This window comes from Megachile rotundata, chromosome 5 (genome assembly GCF_050947335.1).
Source record: "Megachile rotundata isolate GNS110a chromosome 5, iyMegRotu1, whole genome shotgun sequence".
NCBI lineage: Eukaryota > Metazoa > Arthropoda > Insecta > Hymenoptera > Megachilidae > Megachile > Megachile rotundata.
In genome coordinates this window covers 3,908,473-3,923,476 of record NC_134987.1, presented here as the reverse complement: position 1 = coordinate 3,923,476, position 15,004 = coordinate 3,908,473, and the positions used below count along the sequence as shown (strand labels likewise).

The 15,004-nt window shown below is 27.2% G+C and overlaps 1 protein-coding gene and 1 long non-coding RNA gene across 4 annotated transcripts in view; one reads left to right on the top strand and one right to left on the bottom strand.

The window, feature by feature from the left end:
• LOC100882411 (uncharacterized) overlaps nt 1-15,004 on the top strand; it is a 52,851-nt gene that overhangs the window by 19,377 nt on the left and 18,470 nt on the right. The gene's annotated exons all lie outside the window — the stretch shown is intronic.
• On the bottom strand, nt 9,663-12,263 carry LOC143264481 (uncharacterized). The gene is made up of 2 exons (XR_013038216.1): nt 11,975-12,263; nt 9,663-9,972 (listed from the first exon to the last, which is right to left on the bottom strand). It is a non-coding gene; the product is annotated as an uncharacterized LOC143264481 (long non-coding RNA).

Genomic DNA, 15,004 nt, shown 5'->3' with positions numbered 1-15,004 from the left:
CGTGTACGGGTTAGGAACTGTTTTCTTTTTAATATACCGTAAGTTTGTATATTATTAAACTAATAAAGACATAAATATGTTTTTTCGAAACAGTTATATTTGAAAGTACTTACTTCTAAATGCAATGCACGTGGAGTGTAACTGGATAAAGGGACCGCTAGTGTTCCTGAACCAAATTAAACTTGTAATCCACTATTCGATAACGTATTCTAAAAAAAACACTTCCATTGATTTTCCACCTTCTATCTCAACATAGGGGATAGTAATTAAATAATAAAAAATTCTAGCTTTTGTCCCATCTTCTTTATTTAATAACATAAGAAATATTTTTTATTAATATTTCAATTTTTTACTCATTAGTTTTTCAGTGACGTATTAATATGTTAATGTGGAATTAATATACATATTTATTTTGTATACTTAATGAACAAAATTTTTTAAAGAATTTATTTAAAAAAAAATATTGTACATTGTTTTGTTAACCCCGTGTCGCGTCTCGTCAGGGTACCAAAAAGTTCCTTAGACATATTACACACCTTGTCTCCATTCTCCATCGTATCGTGCTCCATTTTTAAATACAATACATACAATCCTCGACCATATCTTAATCCCTTGCAATATCGTCCTTCGTACACATCACCGTTTGGAAGCAACGCTTTTCCGCGACCATGTCGATGTCCGCGCTCGTTTCGTTCACCTTCATACAACTGTTATTACATCGATAGTTCTTTAGACAAACTTTTTCAATATTTATTACAATTATAGTTTATCAAATGTTAATTTTTTATTTGTCGATTTAAAGTGCCCTTTATTTGCTGTAAAATGATATTTGTTATAAATTTATTAGGAAGTTGGTATAGTAAAATTATACTTTTAACGATTTAAAATTATCTCAGGATTTCTGTATTCTTTTTTTGTTGCAATAGTATTATAAATAATCAGGTTTACATTCATTATTTATGAATTATAATAAAGTAATTTGTGATTATATCGGTATTTGTTTTTATCTCATTATTTTATTTAATGTCATACAAAAATTCGAAAAAATCTGACACATCATAGATTCATTAGCACATTAAGGATTTTTCTAGACATTTTTATTGTAAATCTTAGTTGTAAAATTGAAAACCGTAAAAGAGTACGTACATCGCGATTTTTTGTTGAAAATACTCTACTTTTGTATTATTATGATAATACATTAGTCTAATTATTACTCTCGAATTTTCTCAAATATTTTGATGAGGAGCGCCATAGATAAAAGAAATAAAATAACGATTATTTAGCTTGAGAAAATAATTTCTATTTGAAATTTTTACGTTTTTTTTTTTTCCTTTAATGTTATAACAGGAAGGTCTAATGTTATAATAAGAAATTTCGTAGTATTCAGGTAATAATACGGGGCGTTTCATGAATTATGGCTTAAATAGCGATTTTTAACTTTAGTTAAATTAGCATAGCGTACTTTTTACAGTTTGTACATGTTTGTACATTTGTTAGAGTATCATCTTTTAAGAATTGTACTTATACGATTTAAACAAAATATCGAAAAAGTAACCTAGCAATTAAAATAAATTTATTCTGCCTGTATCCATTTTTTAAACGAAATGGTTAAATCATTATTCTTTATCGTCTACATAATCTACATTTAAAGAAAGTTGTAAATTGAATCTTATGTTAAAAAATAATAAAATAAATAGTGAGCAGAGTATTTTACTTTTTTATTCTCTCAAACTTTTTAAACGACTGAATAGTCGATTTAATTTCTAAATTTCTTTAAAAATGTCATATCTACTTTTGATTGTAAATTAGTAATACAAACATATCCATATCGATTTGATTTTATTTCGGTGCTGTATTAATAAGTGGATGATAATCATTACTATTATAGTTCTCTTTTTCCATATCAAGTCTATCCATTTAAGTAATAAAGCAAGTATATTCATTATTATCATTATTATAATACTCATTATTATAATTTTGAAAGTTTATGCAAATATCATACGCTGCGAATATAGAAAATACATGCAAAATTCTTGGGGAAGTCATGTAGAGTTCGTTTAATCAATATTATATGATTTGCTATCATATTATTATATATGGTGTGATATTATTTTTAGATTATATTATATATAATATATTATCATAAAAGTTATGAATATATTAATATATGTATTTATATTTTACAATATAATTATTTCTTAACATAATTTCTATAACGTATATATTTTGCAAATATATTGATATATCGATTGTACATCAGTTACTAAATAATTACAATTATTTAAACTCGAATTATACTTATAATAAAATTATATAATTGACATGCACACTTCAGTTATCAAAATTTTTATATTACTTCAATATATTATTATACTAATTTCATCAATCATTTTTCAAGTATAATTAAAATTAAAATAAATATTGTTAATTATTTCCGAATTATTAATTGAGAATTCATGTTATTTATGAAAAAAAAATAAATTAAATTACAATAATATTTTAAAAATCACACGATGATGCAATTAATGTATATTTAAACTTATTACAAGAGTATTTCGAAATTTCCTCTAGATGTTTTATTAATCTAGACTTTGTAAAACCTCTATTTTTAATAATAATTTTAATAATTTTTATAACTAAAGTTGTTAACGAAGTTAAATTATGTGAGGTATATTAAAAATCGCCTTTGCCAACTCATTAGGAATTCTAATATTTCTATTAACATTTTTACGTTTAATATTAGTATTCAATTATGCATAAATTTAATTGGGATACCCTGTACATGTGCTATTTATATTTAAATTAAAAACAATTTCATTCATCGAGAAAATTTAATATACCCATTTTGAGGTTATGTAAAAATGTAAAAACTTAAAAAAGGAGATAAATTGTATAAAAAGGTTGAGTTGCTCTACTAGTATTATAAATGGCTCTAATTTTTAAGATTCAATTAATAGATCTGGTGTCTCTATTTATAAAATATACTTCTATAAAATTACCATTCGTTTATTCCATTCCTATAAAGGTATTTCTATAAACTTCCGCAGTCTAACGATTACTTTTGGAACAAACCGTACAGATAAAATATTCGCTGTGCGGTGACTATAAGATGACTGAAATACCTCGAATATTTTCATCGATATATTTATTTCACACCGAGGGACACGCTAGATTACAAAATAAACATATTATCTACCGAGTTGAACGTATATATTTTATGTGGAGTGAACTACTCGAGTAGGTGGGTTGAGCAATAGGTGCCTTCACATTTTTTTGGCGAAATTCAACGATTTCGCTTTCCGCGAATTTGGTGTCTCATCAACGGTGAATGCTGAGACTGAATGCGTGGGTGGTTCGAGATACACGACAAATATGTAAAGAATATTTATGTAAATGTCCCGAATTTAGTGAAGAATGTCTATTATTTTATTGGGCATGTGTTACATATTTTGCAGTATCTCAACGTTTTACTTTGCTTTATTATACTTGGAATATATTTACATTATTGTTCAAACCTCATAGGCTTTTCGCACATTCTGATAATCATTAATTATAATTACTTGTATACTCTTTCATTTTTATACATGTATATCTTACAAAGAATGAACTTAAGTCCCTTTCAAAATTAATAACTAGATTTGTCAATTTGAAATAGCCCAAATCCATTTGATATAATTTAAAATATAATATTGATATAATTTAAAAAGCAATATTCAATTTATTTTATATTTCATTATAACACTTGAATAATACCATTGATGCATTTCAAGAAATCTATTAACTACTTAAATTATATAACAATTTACATTTTGTGTATGAGGGAGGAATTTGATGAAGTCATGGTGCTTCGAAGGTGTATATCGTATTAATAATAATTATTTGTAATTATCATCATCACTGATCTCGGACATTTGAATGTCCGCAGTTTCTGACATTATTAATAAGATTGGACTTAGGCCATTTTCAAAGTCAATTTTTCAGCTATCAAAATAGCTACGAAAATTTGTATGTCTAAAATTATCGTATACATTGAATATACTTAACCGCAAAATGCTTTTATGACAGTTAACATCAAGTGGTACACATTACTACAGTTAAGTGACAAATGGACTTAGGCCACTTTCAAGATAAACGGCCCACATACTCGTTAGCAATTAATAATTTGTTAACAGAATCATAAAAAAGAAATATTTGCTAGAATAATAAAATTATCAGAAAAAATACTCAAAATATAGAAGCATGTTTTGTATATTTTCTCAAAGGTGAACGGATTTATTTCAAAGTAGGAGGTCGGCCAGATCTTAATATTTCTGTTCATATTCTTATTTTCGCTAATGAAAAATCACAAGGAGATTTCGTGTTTTAAGCAGTAACATGTGCTTTTTTAACCGACTTCGAAAAAGGAGGAGGTTACTCAATTCGATCAGTATATTTTTTTTTCTATGTATGTTCACCGATTACGCCTAGTTGGGCGGACCTTTTGCATTTGGTAGGTTCTGACTCCCCATTGGTACCATTATCAAAAAATTTTTCATTTTTTAATTGCAAAGTGTTGTTATTGCAAAAAAACCGGCAACTTTTTTCTTTTTCTATGTATGTTCGCCACTTACGCCTAACTGGGTGGACCGAACGGAACGAAACCTTTTGCATCTGGTAGGTTCTAACTCCCCATTGGTACCATTATCAAGAAATTATTCATTTTTTAATTGCAAAGTGTTGTTATTGCAAAAAAACCGGCAACTTTTGATATAAACTTTTCTCGATTTTAGTGCGCTTTTAATATCTTATCACGGACATGATTCTGAACAATTTTGTTCATATACAAATTTCGCGGAAAGCTTTAGTTTTCGAGATATTAGCGAAAAATTGTTGTTAACTTTTGAAATCGACTTCGGACGATTTTAATGTCTTTTTAATATATTGTCAGGGGCATGGTTTTCGACAACCTTTTCCTTATGCATAATTGACGAAAATCTTTAGTTTTCGAGATATTAGCGAAAAAAAAAAATTGAAAAACGAATATCCATGTTATCTTTTACTTAATTATGTTCATGGAATTTACGCAGACAAAAAAACGCCCGGAAGAACTGTCTCACAGTATCCTATACAATTCTCCCCATTCCACTAAAAAGCGTGAAATAAAATAATTTTAAGGAAAAAAATACGCCGACTTCGAAATGCACTAAAAAGTATAAAATAATTTCTATTTTCTAATGAAGTAATTTCTATTTCACTCAATCGTACAATTACGTAACAGATATGAATGAAACCTATTTATTCGTTAGGTAGTATATTAAATACATTTCAACCTTTTCGGATATCAACCTTTGGACAGCCGAACATAGGCAAAGCTTGTATAGCTATTTTTTTTCTATACATATAACTCGACAGCATGCCGTGAAGTAGGTTTAGTGCGTATAGAATGTAATTATGGTCTATCTACAATAGAGTATGCGACGGGAAGACTCGATCGCCACATATACTATAAAGATAGAGCCCATCTGCCGCAAATTTGGTAATTTCCGTGTCGTGGACTACGTTTATAGGTTCTTAGATCCATGGTTTCCACATGCAAACAAAGTCGATTCAATTTCATTTATATCAGAAACGTTGCGAAATGAAGATGCAGTCGTTACATTTACGTCACGTATATTACCAGATATATCTATAATGGTCCGTATTCTTTCTCAGGATTTATTAAATTCCAATACGCCATACCACAATCAACTGGTTATTGGTAGCAACGTTTACTGAGGTATTTTTAATTTTGCGCCGCCTCCGAAAAGGTTGAAATTTATTTAATATACTACCTAACGAGTAAATAGGTTTCATTCATATCTGTTACGTAATTGTACGATTGAGTGAAATAGAAATTACTTCATTAGAAAATAGAAATTATTTTATACTTTTTAGTGCATTTCGAAGTCGACGTATTTTTTTCCTTAAAATTATTTTATAGTTAATTACAAGTAAAATAGCTGGAGAAAATATCCAGTTTAGGAAATTAATTATAATGTATATAGTTTTTATGTTACGATGTGGGTCAACAAGAATTGTTAATTGCTGTAGGTACAAATTTTCCTCTTTGTATTTTTATCGAAATTATTTATTTTGAAGTATTTGGTGTTTACATCTCTGAGTGAAATTAAGAAAAATTCTTTGATGTTTTAATTGAAATATTACTTTGTTGATGTGTAAACGATTTTTTAACGGTAAATACAATCTTTTAACTTTTCGCTGCTTTTTGTTGCAAATAAGGTTATGTTATAAAATTCTTGTGTTTCATTAAACATAAACGTATACAAAATTTTATAAAATGTTTTTATCACATATTTGTTACTGAATGCATACATAGGTATTTGATATTTTATACGTTTATAAATTATTTAAATTTTTTACATTGCTATTATACGAATAAGGAAAATGTTTTGTGTAGGTGATTCCTCAATTGAAAATTTTTAATTTAAAGTTTAAGACTTTAACATTCTCGAATTTCTAAATTGTTTTATTCCTAACTTTCCAAATTTCTAGTTTCCTACATTCTTAAATTTGTAGCTTTCTAAATTTTTGGATTTAAAAAGTTGTTAATTTTTCAATTTCTAAATTACTTATATTAATTCCTTAAATTTGCATGTTTTTAGATTCTACTATTTTAGAACTTAAAGTTAACAAATTTGGAGTTCCCGAAGTTCTATATTTTTAATCTGCCAAGTTTTTTATTCTAAACTTTAAAATTTTAAATCTATATTTCTGAATTAAAAATTCTGTTATTTTTAAGTTTGACAGTTTGAAATATTTTATATTTGTCTATTTCTAAATTTCCAGACTTCCAACATTTCAGATTATCACTTCTCTTACCAGTTCTCTTATTGCTACATTACTGAACTCCTACATGTTGAAAATTTGAGATCTCTGTAAATTTTTAATATCTCATCTAATCCGAAGAAAGTAAGCAAATACAATCTTCTCAGACGCTATTTGACACGTTGTAGATACAGTAAAGTCTGTCGTTAATTGATTTGAAAATGTTTTCACCAAGACTACTTAAATCTAATTAAATGAAGTCAAATAAAACTAAGTCCAGCGTTTGTATCACAAACAAATAATGAAATGCAAAGTTAATATAAAGCATTTAACATTAGTGGTATAACTTCTAGAAATTTTATCAATAAACAACTGATATTGATTTCGGTGTAACGTAACAACCTGTTAACGCCCAAATGAATAATTTTTCGAAGACTTTTCGCTCAAAGAATTTGATTACGAATTCATAATCAACGTTTCGAAAAAGTACAAACAGTTCCCCTAAGTACAAACTTACATAAAAATTCATTGGAAAATATTGTTTCGATTAAAATGATCGGAAATAGCGTAAAATTTTCAGCTTTGAACCGCCATATTGAATGTCGCTATTTTGAATTTCAAAAAACATATGTTTTAAAGTTTATAGGTCATGCATTCTACAAATTTACTCTTCCAAGTTGAACTGAAGCAGTATTAATGTGATACAGTTGGTTGAAAAAAGATCCGTCAGAGCAAATTTACGGGTTTTCCTTGAAAAATTGTTTTTAACAATCTTGGAATTGATTATTCGAAAACAGTGAAGTAAGATGCTAAGAGAATACAAAATTTAGAATTTTTTCAGAGAAAAAATGTCCGAAAAATCGTTTATATAGACGTTAATGTTAATTTATGAATATATAAATTTTACCTCAATTTACGTTAAATAATTTTTTATATAGTTATGTGATACAATAAATTCATTTCTATTAAAAATATTTTGTTTCCTATTAAAAACTACTATTCACGTCAACAGTTCGTTAAATATCGTTTGTAAATAGTTTGTACGTACACAAATATGTGTTCGTGTTTGTTCGCCAACATTGACGTAACTTTTAGTAAAATACGTGGAAAGATATTACATTCCTAAAAATATGTCAATAATTGGGTTCATGCATTTTTGTGAGTCGTAAATGCAGAGATATTCATGGATTATTTATTAGGTTTGGATTAGCAAAGTTTCTTTTTTTGTATTGTTTTGCTTGGAAACAAGGAAACAGTTAAAGGAAGATATTCTGATCACAAACTAAAAAATAGGAATTCACTGAAGTATGAGTATGAGTAATGTATCTACAATTTTTTTATAATAAGAATATTACAATATAACTTTAAATTTCATTGCATAAGTGATTAATATAATTATAAAATGTGCAGTTACGAATCTTAGAATTTTAGAATCTTAGAACTTTGAGAAATTTAAGATTTTGAGATTTAATAATTTAGAGATAGAGGGATTTAGAAATTTTGTAATATAATAATTTATAAAATTTTTTGGCATTTGAAAAATTTTAGGAGTTTGAAGATTTGAAAATAAAAGAACCTAAAAAATTGTGGATATAAGAAATATGAATATTTGTGAATTAAAATTTTGAATATATAAAAATCTGAAGATCTTAGGGATTAAGAGTTCAGAAATTTGTATTTTCAGTCATTTCAGAATTTATGAAATTGTACGATTTCAAAATTAATAAATTTTTCAAATATTTGGCAGTATTAAAATTTCAAACTTTTAAATTCTTATAATGCATTAATAAATTTACAGATATCAAAATATTCTTTTCCATATATGCTTCAGTTTAAATTTCCAATTCATCATGAGAGTATCATGTTTTGTTTACAGAATAGTGACTATAATTATATCTTATTTGCGTTAATTAATTTAACAAAGGAACTGCTCCGTTCTTCTTAGAAAATGATTTATTGTTAATAGTTCGAAGAAAATTGAACATCGGTATGTTATACGAGTACAATTTATACCTCATTTCATACAGATTCAGAATCTCTGCTTCCTTTTTTCGTCGTTGACTTTCGGTATTGTATAAATATTATCTGAATTGAAGTGCTTGCTTTTGTTTCGTAAAGTCGAGATTAAATATCGACAGTTTTGATGCTTCTTCTAAGAAAAATCTTTCAGAGCTTTCATTTCGAAATAATTTGAAAATATCTGCGAAAATTTTACAACATTTTTTTATATTTGGCTATTTGTAAATGGGAGCTTTTGATAATCTATAACTATCAGGACTTACAAATTTGTGAATTAAAAAGAATTAAATATTTGTGGATATAAATTTTGAGAATTTAAAAATCTGAAAATCTCGGAATTTAAGTGTTTAGTTTGGACTTTCAGTAATTTTAAAATTCATGAAATTATGCGATTTCAGAATTTGTAAATTTAAAAATTTAAACAGCTAATAATAAAGAAAGTTCAAGTTTTTAACTTTTTAAATTGAAGAATTAATTACATGATAGTATCCATAAGTGCACGCTAATTTTTTCGTGAGCTCAATTATCATTGATATAAATTGAATAAAACGAACACTGCTTATTTGAATGACGCTTTAAATGAATGTAAAATACGAGAAGAAATAAAATATAACTTTTTCTGATCAAATAATTCTCTGTTCTGAAAATCACTGCTTTTTTTATTTCCATTAGTTGCTTATTAAAATAACGTCACAATTAAGAGAATTACGTTCCTTTTATTCCTCATAGATGATTTTATTTTTTATGCTACCAATTTTGCGTCATTCTTTGAATCAGAGAAACTCATTTATTGTTTTAATCTCCTTTCTTCCGTAAATTGTTTGTCCCCCTAACATTACTTTCTGTCATTTTCCCGATTTATTTCCAACCGATGTGTAACATTCTTTACAGTTTTCTGTCATTCGAATCGAGCACGAAATTTTTGTCCAACAATTTTAGAACATCCTGTTCCAAAATGTTTGTTAGTCAGCGTGCATATCGAGAATTCCATTTGTTGTTCGCACCTCGTTTATCCTCGTGGACGGAGTATAAAGTATTTCCCGGTGTCGAAATATGAATATTATGGACCATTTATATTCAGACGAACTTGACTGGTGCAAACTTAAATTAGAACCGTCCGATACCACACGTAAAGTACTGCTCAAACATCTGTAATTCAAGAGAATAGCACTTATGAAAAGCCTTCTGGTACACGTTTATCGTATGTTTGATTTAAGCTTATTGGCGTCATTTTCCGAGTAGATCGTTGAATGTATGGGAAGATTCCCTTATAAGGAAGTGTTTGTCTATTTTCTATTTATTTTTGTTTGAAAACTATTAGGGAGAATAAATTAGTTAATAAATGTAAAAGTAATTTTCAGAAGAATAGGGTTATGTTCAATTTAAGTTTATCGGCACCATTTTCAAAGTAGACCATCGAATATGTAGGAAGATTTATTTATAAGGAAATGATTACCTATATTTTATTTAAATTTATTTGACAACTATTAGGTAGAATAAATCGATTAATAAATGTAAAAGTGAAAAACGTTTCAGAAGAATAGGGTTATGTTTGATTTAAGTTTATCGGCACCATTTTCTAATTAGGTCGTTGAATGTGTAAAAAGATTTACTTATCAGGAAATGGTGATGGTCTATTTATTATTTATTTTTATTAGACAAATATTAGGGAGAATGAATCGATCAATAAAATACATAAAAGATTAAGAAAGAATTTCAGACGAATGTATGTTTAATTTAAATTTATCGACACAGTCTTAAGAACAAGCTGTGACATATACGGGAAGATTTAATTATAAGAAAATGATAATTGTCCATTTTTTAATTATGTTTTAAAGGAAAAATATTGGACAGGTTAAATCAATGAATAAATACATAATTGATTGAAGATGAATTTTATAAAAATGCAGTTATTTGATTTTAAATTAATTAACAATGTTTTGAAATTGAGTCAGTAAATAAATGCAGTTTATATGTTACATAATTTAACTAATATTCGAATAGTTGAAATAATTTGGATGAAACATATAGGAAGATTTAGATGTGATGAAATATTGATAATCTTTTTATTTATATTTTGTTTAAAATATAAGACAAATTATAATTAGGAAAGAATTTCAACAGACTAATTATGTTTGATATAATCTTAATCTCGGTATTCTGAGAATATGTCAAGAAACACGTAAGAAAATTCAATTACTAGGTAATAGCGATCGTTTAGTATGTATTTTAAGAATTTTAATTAAATTATCGTACTAATTACCACAGTAAAAACGAATGTTTATAATATGATATGTAATAAGTGTAATTGTATAAAATATCGTCAAGGAACTAGTTCTTGCTCATTTTAGAAGTCTACATATATGTTTCAGTAATGTTTTATCTCGTAATAAAACTATAAAGTATAAATTCTTTTGGTAATAAAGGATTCATGTTTAAATCCTAAAGAAGTTTTTAAAACGGGGAATTTATTATTTTTACCTTATCGTTGGTAATACCCGGAAAAAGTGAAGGAAACTTCCTCTTTCTTTTTGCTGCTTTAGACATATCAAAATTCAAATAAATTACAATTTGAAAAAATATGTTTTTAAAATAAAGTTTGGTAAAAAATTATTTCATATAAAAGTTTCTTTCTTTTTTTCATAAAGTAAGAATCTACGCAGAACTAATGCATTTTTCATTAAAAAAAAGGAAAAAACAGACAAATTGACTTTTCCACGACATTGAAGAACAAAGAGTAAAATATTTGAATCTTCGCTCAATATGTAGTCACGAAATACAATGATTAAATTAGAAGTAATTAGTAGTATTTAAAAAAAATTGTTGTCGCTCTTATTGTGATATCAACATGACGTATTTGCTTAGTTTTTCTTCAAAGCTAATATTGTTGCCCATTCACAGTCCATCCGGTGTTTTTTAAACGTCGAGACTGCTTTTTATTCAATAAAAATAATTACCTGAGTGTTTTCAACGTTCTAAATCAAATCTACCATTAACAAAATGAACGAAATTATTAACTAGTGGCTCTACGGATCAGGTGCCTGACATGAAATCGAATATGTATTTAAAATTTAGAGTATCTATTGTAAATACGAGGGGAAGATAAAAAGTAAAGGGGCATTTATTCTAATGATAGAAATGTGAAACATACCTTATTTTGCTACATAACCTCCTTGGACTTTAATGCACATCTTTCCAACATTTCACAAGTTTTTTGATTCTGTTGGAAAAAATGTTTTTCGGTTGCATCTACAAACAATTAAATCCCTTTACTTTTTGACTTCCTCTCGTATAAGGTGAAGTGGGGTAAGTGCAGACTAGTTTTTGTAAAGTTGGTATTTAAACGTAAGTATTTTTAGTCTGCTATGTAAATACTTAACGCTGTCGATATCAAACGCTTTGCACAATTACTACTATTTAATTAATATTAACTAAGACCTTAATTTTCTTTGTACATTTTGATTTTGATAGGAAATTGTTTAAAATGTCAACTATTCTGGACTTTCCCCGAAAATGGGGTAGAGCGTAGCTTGAAGTTAAAATACTTTGAAACTTTATTTCATGTGCAATGGGGCAAGAGCAGAATTATTAACAAATTTGCTATAAAATGCTTTTTACTGCATTATGCAAGTACTCTATACTGTAAATAAGTACTCTTAGCTGAAATATAAAAGGGGATATAGTGAAACAAAACAAGGAAACAAACATACTAAATGGAAAAATTTCGCTCATATTGTAATAAAAATAACCTGTATACGCACTTGTCCTTTTTACGAACTTACCCCACTTCACCTTATAGGTAGAGCAAGAATGTGATGTCGGAAACTATCGAAAACGATACCTAATACGCATTATTGTTGATTTCACCACAACTGACGTCAATGTCGACCAGGTGTTGTCATCAACTATAAAACCTGTAACATGGTTCTAGTCGATTCTTTGTGTCAAAGATTACCGAAAACAATACAAAAACACTGTTATTTATCGATTTGACAACGATCGACGGCGACAGGTTTCTGTTTGTTGAACACCGCCAAAATCTGTACAGTAAAATTAGGATATGTCATGAGTCTACCATCAAAATTTCAAGTCAAAAGCTCGAAATTGCAGATTGAAACGTCTCAAGAGTCTCACTATACATATTCGGCAATTATTTGGAAAAAGAAGGCAGAAAAGAAGAAAGACTATTTTTATGTAACGGAAAATACAGGAGTTGCGACGTAACTTTGATATTCACTTATTTTCCGCTATGTTGCATTTTAGTATACACCTAAATGTGTTGCTACATTTATATTTTACAGATTGATGAATTAAGCTAGAATTTACAAGCAGATTAAATAATCTGTAAAAAAAACACATCAATGTATCAATAAATAAATTCCTTAAATAACCTACATTTAACTGATAATATAATATCCCATCAGTCTTGGCAATTATTTACATTCAAACGTAAAGGTATCAAGAGACACCTTTTGGTTGAAATAGATATACACAAAATCGTGACAGATATAGTATTAAATATCAAGAGACATTTTCTTCTTAATGAAACTAATGTTAAAACGCATAAAAATTAATAGATATTTATTTTAATACTCTAGGACTATGCTTTTAACTCAAAGATAATTTAGCTTTCAAATCCGCCTATAATAATGTTTTAATCGTGCATCAAAATGTCTTTGCATTTTTTTTATTTACCCTCTAAAGTTTAGGCTGCATCAAAAAACAGCTTTATTTCAAATTACAAAATTCCGGTTGTCGTTCCAAACTCATTCCAAACTCTTTTCAGTTCCTTTTAAATAGTACACGTTTTCACAAAAATTAAATTTATTTGAATTTGAATTGAAATTGATCAGAATTCAAATTTCAGGATTGCTACCCTCGTTAACCGTATTCTATGCCGCATTGCTGTTTATTGATACGTGAACAGTTTATACACCTTGTTTTATTCTGTTCTTTCTTCTATACCACTGACAAACACGATTCATTCGGGCAGCAAAAATTTTCCACATTTGTTGTTTTGGTTGTCACAGATTCCATTACCGCTGTGCCGTTCTTTTTCCCCCTTTTTTCAACTATTGCTGTTTTTGCGTAAAAGGGAAACATTTTTTAATTACTCCTTTGTAGAATGTTAAACTAATAATATCATAGTAAGTGGCAAGATTCAATTAAAATATTTCCTGTGAAAATAACTGAAAATGGTAAAAATATTTTATTTAAAAATAAGTGACTGATATTTATGAATTTAGTAGTACATATTTTTGATGGCCTGTTAGTATATTATAATATTCTAAATAATATGTAAAATTTATTGCTTTTTATTGACGATCGTTTGCTATGAAAATTGTTTTCGAAATTGAAATTCCAAAAATTTCATTTTTGAAACTGGAATTGCAATTTCGTAGAATATCTTGGCAAGTATTTGTTATTGAGTAAAACTCTAAATATGTTTGTTTAAAAAATATGTATTAAAAAACAACGTATTTTTATACATTTTTTGTATACAGTAAAACTATGTAAAAATAGATGTATAATAGTAAATCAACCTATATGAACAGATTTTCCAATACTTAGTTTGTTTAATAAATTTATTATAAAAATATTACGTTTTTGTACATTTTTCTGGTAAAATGTTGGCCAATTTTCATGAAAATTTGCCGATATGAATGACATATCAGAACGCAAAATGCTGATGAATTAAATCTTTTAATTTAGTTAACAAAAATACAATTTTTTAACACATTTTATCAATAAATTTATTTCGATTGCAGTATTTAGTTGACCTAGCTAAAAAAATCTTTTGCGTAATAAAAAATATCATAATTTATAAAAGCAAACATACATCATAGTTCAAAACGTTAGTGTGACACACATTTTGCGTTAATTATGAAACAACGTGAAGTGATTTATTTTTTAATAAACAAACATATAATGTCAAATTTAATTCACAATACCCATGTAAGTAAAGAATAATCAAAGTATCAGCTACATTTGTCCGAGAATATCAAATTTTTAACCTTTTGAATATGTATTATGGTTCACTAGAACTACAGTTCACTGTAGTACAAATTTTTTACCGTTGACACATACATTAGATATACACATTATAGTCATTACTTGAACAAGTTAATTAAAAAGTATTGGTAAAATGATTCGTTAAAACAGTACAATGTACAGCGTAACA